We start from the raw sequence: 14650 nt of genomic DNA on the forward strand, positions 1-14650 counted from the left end.
TCTGTCTTAAGGTTTCACTGCTTTCAACAGACACCATGACCAAGGCATGTCATACAGAAAATATTTATTTGGGATTACTTTATAGGTTCAATGATTCAGTTCATTATCAAGGCTGGAACATGGCAAGTCCAGGCATGCAAAGTGCATGAGGAGCTGAGAGTTCTACATTTGCATCCAAAGAAAGACAGGAACAGACCTGGCCACTTCTCGTAGATAGGAGGAGGGTCTCAAAATCAATTTAAACAATGACACACTTCCTCCAATAAAGCCACACATTCCCTAGTGCCACTGCCTATGCCAAGTATATATAAACCATAACAGGATGGATCCCTATTTGTTCATATCAGTCTTATTTATAAAAGCCATGAGCTGGAAAGAACCCAGATGTACTTCAAAAGTGGTAGGCATACAAAAATACGTGGAACATTTACTCAATGATGCACTACAGAGCTATTCAAAACACTGACTATATGAAACTCTTAGGCAAATGGAAGGAAGTAGAAAATATCCTCCTGAGTGAGGGAACCCCTTCACAAAAAACACACATGGTATGCACTCACTGATAAAGGGATATCAGCCCAAATGTTTTGAAGGCCCAAAATATATTTCACCAATCATATGAACCTCTGTAAGAAGGAAGACCTAAATGTGGATGCTTCAGTCATTCTTAGAAGAGGAAGCAAAATACCCTGGGGAAGAAATTACTCCCAGCTCCTTCTGTCATTAGTTGGGCTTCACATATTATCTTCTGTGCCCTGACAAAGGGCTTATTTCAATTTTCCAGCTCTGATCTTTGTAGCACTCGATGCTAACCCTAAGCTGGTCTTATCTTAATCATCTAAATTTTTGCTCCAGCATAACATCATCAGTTTTCCCTGTAGTCACTTCATTCTTGACACTATTTCTAGAATCATCTGGCCAGAGCATGTACTGCTGCCTGCAGGACAGAGATTATGTACCCCTGGTTTTAATACATTATTACTATCTTTTTTTTATTTTTAATTTTTTTTATTTATTTACTTGTATCCCAAACACTGCTCATTTGTCACTTCCTTAAGGAGTCCCTCTCCCACCAACTCTCCCTTTCCTCTGATAGGGTGGGGCCCCATGGGAATCCACCCAAGCTGGCACATCTAATCTTATCTCATCAGGATTAGGCACATTCTCTCCCATGGAGGTCAGACAAGGTAACCTTCTAAGGAATGGGATTCAAGTCAGACAACAGCTTTAGGTGGAGTCCCATATCCAGTTGTTGGGGGATCCATGTGTAAACTAAGAATCTGCTACATATGTGCGTGGGGGTAGGGGATTGGATCAGCCTGTGCATGCTCTTTGGGGAGAGCTCTCAGAAATCCAGATTAGTTGACTCTATTGATCTCTGGGGAGTTCCTTTTCCCTCTTGGACGTAATTTTTTTTACCCACTTATTTACAACCTAAGCTTTCCTTTCAACGTACACATACTCTCTGAACAATAATTCAAATACAATTTTGTATACTAAATTCAAGGTTACTAATTCATTTAACAGTATAAAATTATAAAACCATGGTATTATTTCAAGACTGCTTTATATGAGATAGTCCCTTAGACATTTCAAATACTTTCACATTTTTCGTATGATTCCAAACTTCAGTAGTCTCTGACATTTTATTACCTATATGTTTTAGTTAAGGTTTTATTGCTCTGAAGAGATACTATGAACAAGTCATTTCTTGTAAAGGCAAACATATAATTAGGGCTGGTTAACAGTCTGAGAGGTTCAGTCCATTTCCTCATGGTAAGAAGCATGGGATCATGTAGCATGACAGACATGGTGTTGGCAGAGATGATCATTCTACTCCTTGATACAAATGGAGCCAAGAGAGCCCTCTCATTTTGCATTGGGTGGAGCCACAGCATTGGATCATCAAAGCACACACTGATAGTGAAACACTCCCTTGAATAAGGCCACAAATACTTCAACAAGGTCTCAGCTAATATTCAAACTCCCTAGTCACTCTATCCTACTCTCTATCATATAGGCATATTCAAACAAATGAGCTACATCATTGATGTGATTAGGGTGTGCATTAAAAGTAACTATATGGCTGAGTGAGATCTGTGTTTCTGTAATTTCTGCAGGAATTGTTGGATCAAAACTCCTTGATCCTTAAATGCCTTAAAAATCATTACCACCTGTGTGATACCTATAAATAATTAATTTCCCTGTAGGGCTAGGTACAGACTCAGTTAATTCTGGAACACAACAATTTTATGTCCTCAGAAATCACTTATCAGAATATTTCGTCATAATAAAATGGTCTATTCTTATCTCCATTGATATCCTATCTTCAGCTTGACAGAATCTGCAATCCCTTCTGTTCTTGACTCAAAAGCCACAGGTACAAGGCCAATGCTCCCATAGTATTCTTCTTCCTAGGATTGGTACATGTCTCCCTTATTCTATTAAGTCATTTGCTGTTTAGTATTAGCAGTCTTGGCCTTTTCTGTGAAATTTTCAACTCAGGGACCTGAATGCTCAATCACAGAATTCTGGGATTTAAGGCATGTGTCATCATTCCTCGACCAAATCATATTTTTTTTAAATTAGAATCTACCAATTTGTCTTCTGAGAGTTGGGATAAAAGGCACATACTACCATTTTGGACCTAGTATCAAAGGTACACAGAGAACTCAAGAAGCTATAGTGCCAGGGAAATATTCATGATCTCTCCAAAACCAGACAGCATTGATCTGATGCAACTCACAGCTAGGTCCTTATTCAAGCTATCTCATGACCACATTTACAACTGTAAGGCAGGATAGTTTGGAGTGTACTGCACCCCCAAATGTCTACTGGAATAATGTCTTATAGAAAGCATCAATTAGAATGGATGGGTACAAATATCTACTTGGAATACTACTGTGGCCTTTAACATAATTGGGTGATGCTGGGAGTCATATCATAAACTTAATATCTGCTTCCCTCGGCATTGACAGTTTTGAGGCAAATGCTGACTTTGTAACCAGGTTTGTTGGGGAAATAATCCAGAACTGCTGGCCTTGTTTTTATATATAACCTTGAAACTCTCATCATATTTGGAGTAGTCTAGAGATTGGAGCTATGCTCTGTTTGATACGGGTTGCTGAGCTACCTCAACCTGTAAGCCATTATACTAAATCTCTGCCTACTTACATATATAGAAAGATTCACTGTGTAAATGTTGGTCCTCTAGAGAAGCCTGGCAAATGCAGGATGTCAGTAAAAGAAAGAGACCATTTGCAAGTCCACTTGGTCCAACTTAGGTATTCATCCATCTGATAAATATCTTCTGAAATGAAATCATGTTACACTATGTTGTCCCCTACTTTTAATGTGTTTTAGGACAGTAAAACCACATTTTTCTGAGGTAAAAGTTTTGATTTCCAACAGTTTCCCTTTTTTGTCCACTTGAAAATACCTAGAAAGCCAAAAGATCTACACAAGATGGACACACCTCTGAGATAGTGACTGGTTGAATTTTGTTAATTGATTGGTGACCAAGAACACGTGACAGGAAGACATACTTTAATCCAGGATACACCTTCCGCTGGAGGCCGATATAAGTCCATGGAAGCAGGAAGGAGTGCCTATTTGTCATCTTGTCCTCAGCTTGTTCACTAGTCTATACCTACACTGGTACTGGCACCAGCTGTTCCAGTTTCCAGCCTCTAGATTAGACCAGCTGTACCAATCTGTCTTGCAGTACTCAAAACTACAAGACTTTTGGACTTTTCATCCTCAGCTTGCCATTGTGAGTTTACAGGACTGCGAACCATAAGTACATCCAAAAATTCTTTTTTTTTTCACATACATATAGAGAAAAATTAATTTCATAATTTTATTTTTAATTGGATATTTTATTCATTTAACTTTCATCTATATGTTCTTTCCTGGTTTCCTCTACACAAACCTTCATTCCATCTACATCCAGTTGTTTCTATGAGAGTTCTACCTCACCACCCTAAGGTTCCCCTACACAAGGCCATTGAGTCTATACTGGACCAAGGGCTTCCCCTTAAATCAACGATAAATAAGGTCATGTTCTGCTACATGCAGCAGGAACCTTGGGTTCTTCCTCCATATTTGCTCTTTGGTGTGTGGTTTTTCAATTGCAGCTCTGGACAGTCAAGCTGGTTGGTATTATTGTTCTAATAATGGGGTTGCAAACTTCTTCAACTCTTTTAGGAAGTTCCATAACTCCTCCACTAGGGTCCCAGTACTCAGTCTGATGGCTGGCTCTAAGCATCTGTATTGGTTTCAGAAAGGCTCTGGCCTTACAATTAAGTAGGTCTTCTAAGTTGCTTCTTCTAAGTTAGAATGAAGCTTCCGTAAATCCTTCTTCATCTCCATACGGCCTTTGAATTTTATTGTGGTTTCATAAATTTATTTAATGATCACAAGCTTAACTTACGCTATAGGCATGAACTTATAAGTTCATAAAAAACCCATGTACAGTTTATGTGGGACTTTTCTTTAATTGTTTGGAATGGAATGTTAAGCCACACGATTAGAGTTTTTATGGTATTTCTGTAGTACCTTAAGGGACAGAGTAGGAGCCACCCCTTGCTTTGGCCTTGGAATGCTTAAAAACATATTCCTGTGAGTCCCATCATTCCCAGGGAAGGAGGAAGGGGCTAACCAAGGCTAAGTCAACAATGATTAGCATGATGCTTTAGCACTATAAGAGAAAACATTTGTGAAGCCAGGTGTCGATCAAACATTTTAAAATACTGTCCCTTGTGGAGTTGATCTGCCACACCTGTTGGCAGTACATTTAGTGTTGGAGTTGACCACTGGTGACAGGGCAATTTTTTGATCCGAGAAAGTCAGTTTCTTGTGGAGTCTAATAGTCTGACTAAGGGATGGTTTTCAAAGATATGTCACTATTTGCTCAGAATAGAGGTGGATGACTGGAACACGTAGCAAAGTGACAATGACCAGACCCTCACCCAACATGGGAATTCTTCTTTCTTATTGGTTCTTCTTTTCCTTTCTAATTACATACTCTTTGTATTGATATTTATAATGGTATGCTCTTCTTCCACCTTGCTCCCTTCCAGCCCTCTCAACCCCAGTGTTTTGGCATTTCCCTACATTGGGGAAACATGTTCTCCCTGGACCAAAGAGCTCTTCTCAAATTGATGCCAGACACTGCTATGTTCAGCTACATATGCAACTGTAACCATAGTTTTCTCAATGTGTTCTCAATGGTCAGTGTTATAGTACCTGAGTGTTGTGTAGGGTTTGTTTGGTTGATCACATTGTTTTCCCATGCAGTTGCAACCCCTTTCAGCTCCTTCAGGCTTTTCTTTAGCACCTTCATTGAGGTCCCCAAGTTCACTCTGATGGTTAGATGGTAACAGGCTCAGCTGTATGCATTAAACTCTGGCAGAGACCCTGAGGAGGCATCTCTATATGTTTCTTGCTTCTAAGCACTTTGTGCATCAGGAATCAAGCTAGGGATTGGTGGCTTCATATGGGGTGGTTCCCATTTAAAGAAGTCTCTGAATGATTTTTCTTTATTCCCTGTTCCTCTATTTTACCTTGTATTTCCTATCTAAAGTGTTTTGTTCTTTCTACTAAATAGGAATGAGGTTTGACATTTTGGCCTTCCTTTTACTTTGCACCTCATAAGGTCTGTCAATTGTTTCTGGGTTACCCAAAGTTTTCTGTGGCTAGTATTTGCTTCACAGTGAGTGCATTCTGTGTGTGTCTTTTTGTGACTGGGGTACTCACGATATTATCTCGACCCATACATTTGCCTAGGAATGTCATAAAGTCATTGTTTCTAATTTATAAATGTACCATTCATCCTTTATCCATTCCTCCTTTTTTAAACATCTGGGTTCTTTCCAGCTTCTGGATATCATAAATAAGGCTGCTAGAACATGGTGGAGCATGTGTGCTTGTCATATGTTGGAATATCTTTGGGCTATATGTCTAGGAGTAGAAGATCTGTGTTTTCAAGTAGCACTATGTTCAATTTTCTGGGAAACCACCAGACTGTTTTACACAGTGGTTGTACCAGCTTACAATCACACCAACAATCAAGAAGTTTCCTTTTTTTCTCTACATTCTTGCCAGGATCTTATGTCACCTGATTTTTTGACCTTAGACATTCTGATTATAGTAAGGTGGATTCTCAGGGTTGTTTAGATTTACATTTACCTGATAACTAGCCATATTGATTATTTCTTTCGGTGCTTCAGAGCTATTTGCAATTTCTCAGCTGAGAATTCTTTTTTATGTTCTGTATACCATTTTTAAATATAAATATTTGATTCTCTGGAGTCTAACGTCCTGTGTTCTTTCTATATGTTGTATATTAGCCCTCCATCAGTTGCAGGAGTATCAAACATCCTTCCTCAATGTGTTGTTGGACATTTTGTCTTCTTGATAATATGCTTAGCCTTCAGAAAATTTCCAATTTTATGAGGTCCCAATTGTTGATTCTTGATCTTAGAGTATAATCTATTTGTTTGCTGTTGAGAAAACTTTTCCCTGTGCCTACATGTTTTAAGCTCTTCTCCACTTTGTATTCTATAAATTAACCTTGTGTCTTCCTTATGCAGCTGAATGGCAAGTGTATTGATCTTAAGAGATAGTTAGGATTGCTGTGAATGATTTTATTGTCTTACCATAGTATTCTAATTGTTGTTGTTGTACATGTTGTTAGTTGAAAATCATAGATAACAAAATATAAATTATTTAAAAACTGAATATATTATGTGGTATGTTATTAATTAGGAAGTAGCCTGCAGATCTGTGTTATGACAATACAAAGAAAGAGAATCCTTGGCTTATATTATGGCAAGAATTTTTAATTTCTGCAATCAAGGGTTAGAGACAAATATAATGATTATGAGACTATATTGAAGTATAAATGTCTTCTGTAAAAGTAATTTGTCCTGTTAATTCCTGTAAATCTTCATGGGAGAAATGATTCCCCACTTCTCTGGGATAGGAGAGAGGCTGGATGTTGAGCTGGACACTTTGCATGTGTTTTAATAAGTGATGCCTATGGATGATACCTTCACAAATCCAGAAAGTGTTTTCTAATTGGTGAAAAGGTGCAAGCAATTTTAATCTCTTATCTTACAGCTTTTTTTTTTATTAATTTCCAGAGTGAAACTATCCATCAAAACAACTTCATATTTGCTCCAATACTACATGTTGTGTCTCATGATAATGATGTGATTTCTCCATTTGTATTATTTATTTTCTTGTTTTTTTTTTCTGTCTTTCATTCCATCTTCCTTTCTTAAACATTTGTTTTCACTATTTGCTTTTAAAATTTAAAATAAGATTTTTGTCTCATTTCATCAACCTTTACCACCATCAGGATCTCTCCAGGATCCATGAACTATGTGGATACAATACTAGGTAATTGGGTCCTATTGTCAGTGTGCTGAGAGTGAAACCCTCTCTTAGCATTTATCTATAATATTTGAGAAAATTGATTGGATCAAATACCAAAAGGACACAACAGATTGTAGCATTGCAAAAAATAATCACACCAGATTTTGTATCCACCATTATTAAGGTTAACCTCTTGTACTCTATAAGTCTACACTGCAAGAGGTTTCAACATCACACCAGTTTCTTTTCATTCACTCTCTTCATTCAAAACAAACCCCACATGAACTACTGCTCCTGTACAAACTGACCAGTCCCACCAACAAATCCTGTTCCGCATTCTCTTCTAAAGTTGATGAATGCAAACATGTAATTGTATATTCTTTATAAAGTAAATCAGAGGCAAGCTAACATACACAGTTCCTTAGAGTTTACGTAATGAGAGCATCTCCTAAACTCTAAGAGCCTGGGATGAGATATTTAAACATGTCTTCTAAGTATGGGGTTCTACATGTGGAAAGGTATGACTTATGAAATCATAGACTCAGAAGTTCTGAACATATCAGGCCTAGTTTTATAAAAGGAGAACCTAGAGTAATGAAGCTTTTATTTGCCCATCCCATCTTCATCACAGCCCTTAAAGTTGTGAATCCCTGATCTCCAGAGCACATTTTATGCCTGCTTGTGTCTACCATTTAAGTTCTGCCTGTAGTGCAGTTTGAGTATTCTCAAGAACTTTAATCTCTACCACTGAATACCTAGCTTAGCCAGATGTTAATTTTTCTCTCAACAGTGCAGGAAGGTGAAGAGTTCCCAGGCCATTTGTGAAGCCTGCATAGACATGGAAGAATCCACAGGTGCATTCCAGCCAGGGAGGTGTAATACCCAGCCTTTGCCTGTGGAGTCCAGCCAGCCTGTCTCAGGTCAGAGCTCAGAGATGCTTGCCTGGCAACCAACAGTGAAGACATCTGCATACTCTAGCACACCTGAGATAACCTGTACTCTGAACTCGACAGCACACTCAGGAAAAACTGGAGAGCCAAGTGAGACTTCCTCTGTGAACCAGATAGCTGTGTCTCTTCAGCAGAAAAAATGCTCTGAAGACCCTCAGCTTAAAGAGCTCAAAAACACACCAAAGATATGCCAACCTCATGCCCAGAATAAAGCAGTCCTTGAAGCTAGGGAATCTCTCTATATTGAAGGATACTGGATGAGGACAGTAAACTTTGACAAGATTCTTCTGATCCAAAATACAGCCTTGAATGAGAGTCAGAGGATTCCCTTTGGTAATCATCATGCTGCTCTCTCTGGAAGGCATGCAGACCAGAATTCAAATGTAGATCTCTTCCTGGACTCCTTTTCTGAACAGAGTTCTTTTAGGTATCATCAGAGGGATTTAGTAGCTTATAATAGATTCAATGCAGATCTGATGATAACTTCTAATGGATATCAGGCTTTTTATGAGCCTCTGGTGAGAGATAACCATGACCACATGAAGCTCTACTACCAGAAGTCATCCTTCCTTGGTCAGAATGTCTCCAGAGGTCATGAGAACCTGGTCAGTGGTGAGCACTTTCTCTCTGGGTATCAGTTATCTGGACACAGATGTGATCAGGATTTGATGATCAGTCACTGGGTGACAAATCCAATTGGTGGCCAGACTTTCTATGGTTTTCAGATGCCAAACGCCAGTTCTGGCCCAAATTTTCATGGGACTAAGAGGGCAACATCCAATGCAGAAAAAAATATGACTTGGCATCCACAGAATTATCCCAGTTCTAAAGTGTCATGCTACTTGCATCAGATGAGGTCCTCTGATCCAAATGTCTACCCATGTCTGAATGGAACACCAAATGTTGAAAAAAGCCTGGATCCTCAGGTGAATTCATTTTGTAATCAAGACCACATATCTTGGGATCCAGAGTCAAGTCCCAGTTCTAAAGAGTTATTCTTCTTGGATCAGATGAGAACCTCTGTGGATCCAAATATCCACCCAAGTCTGAATGGAACACCTAATGTTGAAAAAAGCCATGAATCTCAAATGATTTCGCATATTGGTCAAGACCACCTATCTTGGCATCCAGAGACAAACCCCAGTTCTTAAGTCTTGTTCTCCTTAGATCGCATGAGAACCTCTGTGGATCCAAATATCCATCCAAGTCTGAATGGAAAACCTAATGTTAAAAAAAGCATTGATCCTCAGGTGACCTCACTTAGTAAGGAACACCACCTAGCTTGTCACCAAGAGACAAGTCCCAGTTCTGAAGAGTCATTCTCCTTGGATGAGATAATAGCCTTTCCTGATTCTCATGCTTCCCTAAATCTGAATGGAACTACCAGTACTGAAGAAAGCCAAAATGCTCTGGTGACTTCACTTAGTAACCCAGCCAACCAAGCTTGTCACCCAGAGACAAGTCCCAGTTCTGAAGAGTCTTTTTTCTTGGATGAGATAATAGCCTTTCTTGATTCTGATGCTTCCTCAAGTTTGAATGGATCCCCCAATATTGAAGAAAACCTTGATCCTCAGGTGACCTCACTTAGTAACCCAGCCAACCTAGATTGTCACCCAGAGACAAGTCCCAGTTCTGAAGAGTCTTTCTTCATGGATGACATAATTGCCTTTCTTGATTCTGATGCTTCCCGAAGTTTGCATGGAACACCCAAATTTGAAGAAAACCTTGATCCTCAAGTGACTTCACTTAGTAACCAAGTAAACCTAGCTTGGCACCCAGAGACAAGTCCCCTTTCTGAAGAGTCTTTCTTCTTGGATGACATAATGGCCTTTCTTGATTCTGATGCTTCCCGAAGTGTGAATGGAACACCTGATGTGGAAGAAAGATTTGATCCTCAGGTGACTTCATGTCCTATACAAGAACACTTAGCTTGGCATCCAGAGAGGAGTCCAAGTTCTGAAGAGTCATTCTCCTTGGATCATTTGAGAACCTCTCTTGATCCTAATGTCTACCCAAGTAGCAATAGAACACCCAATGTTGTGCAAAGCCTTGATCATCATGTGGCTTTACTTAGTAACCGAGCCCCATATGTAGGTGAATCCTCAAATCCTTCAAGTTACCCTTCTTTTCAAAGGCAACCTCAGGCAAGCTCTTCAGCTTCTGATTTTGTTCAAGGAAAGGGTCCAGAGTTGAACGCAGACCTGCAGACACTGAGCCCTGTCTCTCCAATCAACCCTCAACCTTTGAAGCGCTACTCATGTTCCTACCCAGATTGTGGGAATTCTTACACAAAGGCTCACCACCTCAAAGACCACATGAAGAAACACACTGGAGAGAGGAGTTATGAGTGCAATGTGCCTGGCTGCAAATGGACATTCTACTGTTCAACAGATCTCAACAGACACATAAAAAAGCACAGTGGGGAGAGGCCCCATGCTTGTCCCCTCTGCAACAAAAGCTATTCCAGAACCTGTTACCTCAAGCAGCATCTGAAGTCTCATTCCCAAGCATCATTCACCAGTACAACCTGATTGTTCAAAAAATATCTTCCCTGAAATTGGTTTATTGTTTCTACCGACAACTCTGTCAACAAGTAGATTTTACTGTTGCCTGAAGATTACAAACAAATGAACAAACAAACTAACATTTAGAATTAGAAAGTGGACCATGTATACCTCACATCTATTTATTTGCATAGGGAAATCTCAACTTTTTCTTTTTCAATACCAAATTTTTAAATCTAAGTTCCATAGAATGTATACTGAACTTTTCCTCTTTTATTTAATGTAAGTTGGCTACCTATCCCACCTCCTCCATTTGCTGCAGATACAAGAACCTTCATTAAGGAGTTTGCGTTCAAGAGCTCAATATATGTTCCCAAGATGATGAATGCAGATAGGGACACAGTTGATGCTGATAATTAGGTGGAACTGGAAGAAAGACTCAATTTCTCAGTTAGGTGTTTGAACTACAACACAAACTTGAAAATCTTTCTGCAAGAGTAGATGCAGTTGAGGAAGTAAAACTGAAGATAAAATCAGAAAATCAAGTTCTTGGACAATATACAGATAACCTCATGTCTGCTTAAAGTGTTTTTCAAACAACTGAAACGAAAAGCAAAAGATAGTAAAGGGTTCACCTCACTGTCTTCTATGGATTGCTGCTTTTGTTCTTTCTACTTAAGCTTGGATATGATCCAAAAGTTAGAGTATCTTTGTTTGCTTCCCTGAGTATTTATAAAGACAATGTCAGATCTAGGGTATACTAAAGTTTAACAGGAACATCTCTGAGTTAGCTTTATAGGTATATATTAGTCTGTGAAAAGTGCACATGTAGAGAATTTATATTAAAATTACAGATATTGTTGAAACTTTAAGAAGAATCTTTTCCCAATTTCTTAAATATATAAACACATAGTGTGTAGCACTGTGTTTTATCAAAAGCCTAACTAGTTAAATGTACAAGAAAATAACCATGTTGTGAAAAAGGGACCAAAATCATGTACTGAATGCAGAGCTTCTGTACCTTGTGCACTCACTTTTGCCTCTACATCTGCCACTGCCTTCCCATCTTCATCAGGAGAAGAACTACAGAGTTATCTCCTACAGATTAACCTGATTCTAAATATTTACACTATACAAAAGTATGATACTTTCTTATCCATGGCTTGCCATTTGTGGTTTTTACTAATAAGTGAGGGTTGCTGATATATTTTTAATCAACTGAAAATACATTGAAGCTATAAATAATGAAAGGTTTTTTGTGAAATGAAAACTGTCACATTCGGTAGATAAAAACTTTTTGCAGATGACATGATAGTGTACTTAAGTGACCCAACAAATTCCACCAGAGAACTCCTACAGCTGATAAACATTCAGCAAAGTTCCTGGATATTAAATTACTTCAAACAAATCAGTTGCCTTCCTGTATTCAAAGAACAAATATGTGGAGAAAAAATTAGGAAAGAGATATCCTCTACAATAGTCACAAAAACGATGAAATACTTTGGTGTGCCTCCAACTAAGTAAGTGAAGGACCTGTATGACAAGAACTTCAAACCTATAAAGAAGGATATCAAGGAAAGTCTCAGAAAATGGAAAAATCTCCCATGCTCATGTAATGGAAGGATCAACATTCTAAAAATGACCATCTTACCAAAAGCAATCTACAGATTCAATGTGATCCCCATTAAAATTCTAATGTAGTTTTTTATTGAGTTGGAAAAAGAAATGAGCAATTTCACCTGGAATTACAAAAGACTTAGAAAAGCGAAATCCATCCTCAAAAACAAGAAACATCTGCGAGAATCACTATCCCTGACCTCAAGCTATAGTGCAAGGCGATTCTGTTGAAACTGTGTGGGACTTGTAAAGAAATAGGCACATGGATCAATGGAATAGAATAGAAGACCCCGTAATAAGGCCCCACATATATGGTCACCTGATTTTTGAACAAGGTCCTGTAAACCTTCAATGGAAAAATGACAGCCTATTCAACAAATGGTATTGGTCCAACTGGCACTCAGCATGCAGAAGAATGAAAATAGACCCTTTCTTATCTCCTTGTACAAAGCTTAAGTGTAAGTGGATCAAATATATCCACATTAAACCAGATACACTGAAACTATTAGATGAGAAAATAGGGAAAACCTTAGAAAACATAGGCATAAGAAAATAATCTTCTGAACAAAACACCATTGGCCCCTGCTCTAAGGTCAAAGATTGACAAATGAAACTTAATGAGATTGCAAGTTTCTGTAAGCCTTAGGACAGTGTCAAGAAAACAAAACTGCAACCAACAGAATGGGAAAAGATCGATACCAACTCCACATCAGATAGAGGCCTAATATCCAAGGTATACAAAGAACTTAAAAAGCTAGACACCAGATAATCAAACAACACTATTAAAAATGTGGTACAGAGCTAAACAAAAAGTTCTCAATTGAGGAAAATCCAAGAGCTGAGAAACTTCTAGGAAGTGCTAGACATCCTTAGCCCTCAGGGAAATGCAAATCAAAACAACCCTGATATTCCACCTCACACCAGTCAGGTTGGCCAAGATCCAAAAGTCAGATGACAGCAGATGCTGGAGAGGCTGTGCAGAAAGAGGAAAACTTTTCCACTATTGGTGGGGTTGTAAACTGATACAACAACTCTGGAAATCAGTCAGGCGATTTCTCAGAAAACTGGACATAGTACTACCTGAAAATCCAGCTATTCCACTTCTGGGCATATACCCCAGAGACACTCCAATATACAACAAAGACACATGCACCACAATGTTCATAGCAGCACTATTTATGTTAGCTAGAAGCTGGAAAGAACCCAGATGTCCTTCAGTAGATGAATGGATACAAAAATTTTGGTACATTTACTCAATGAAGTACTTCTCAGCTATCAGAAATAATGACTTAACCAAATTCTTAAGAAAATGGTTGCATCTAGAGAATATCATCCTGAGTGAGATAACCCAGTCAGAAAAGAACAGACATAATATGCAGTCATTGATAATGGGATACTAAACCCAGAAAGCTCAGCCTACCCAAGAAAAAACTCACAGACTTTGAAATTCAAAAAAAAAAAAAAAATATATATATATATATATATATATATATATATATATATATATATATATATATATATATATATATATATATTTTACTCAATCCTTACACACCAAGAAAACTTTGACTACTTCTGGGTTACATCCAGACTTACATGTAATTTTTGCTTATTGTAACTAGTAAGACCTTAATGCAGAATATCAAACCTTAAAAAAAAAAAAAGCAAAGCACTTACTAAATGTATTCATTCGTATGCATTTATGCAAAAATGCTTAACATTTGTTCCTTTATCTGTGTTTATTTAAAAAATAAACTTAAAAAAGGAGTAAAACTTAAACAAAATCTCTCTATTACATGAAATATTCCATTTGGTGTTGAAAAGATAGAGATGCTGGTGTGTGAGAAGTAGAAAAAAGGAAAAGAAAAAAAAAGACTTGAGGAAAGATAGAAATAGGAATGAAAACTGGATAAAAATCAATAAACAACTCCCAATATTTTCCATATAAATGTGTGTTACCTCTGCCCTACAGGTGCAAATTTGGGATATGAATGAAAGTGAATTTATTCTAATGTGAGTGGATTATGAGACCAGTGAAAAGGTTTGTCTCAATGTTTATTTGTACGAAGAGATGAACTTTTGGAAAATTAATTGAGAGTGTATTAATGCCAAAATCGTAAATATAAAAAGTTTTCTCAATGTGATAAGTATAATACTTAGAGTTTTATCTCAGTTTTATACCTAGAGTTTTTGAAACCA

This window comes from Micromys minutus (assembly GCF_963924665.1).
Source record: "Micromys minutus genome assembly, chromosome: X".
Lineage (NCBI taxonomy): Eukaryota > Metazoa > Chordata > Mammalia > Rodentia > Muridae > Micromys > Micromys minutus.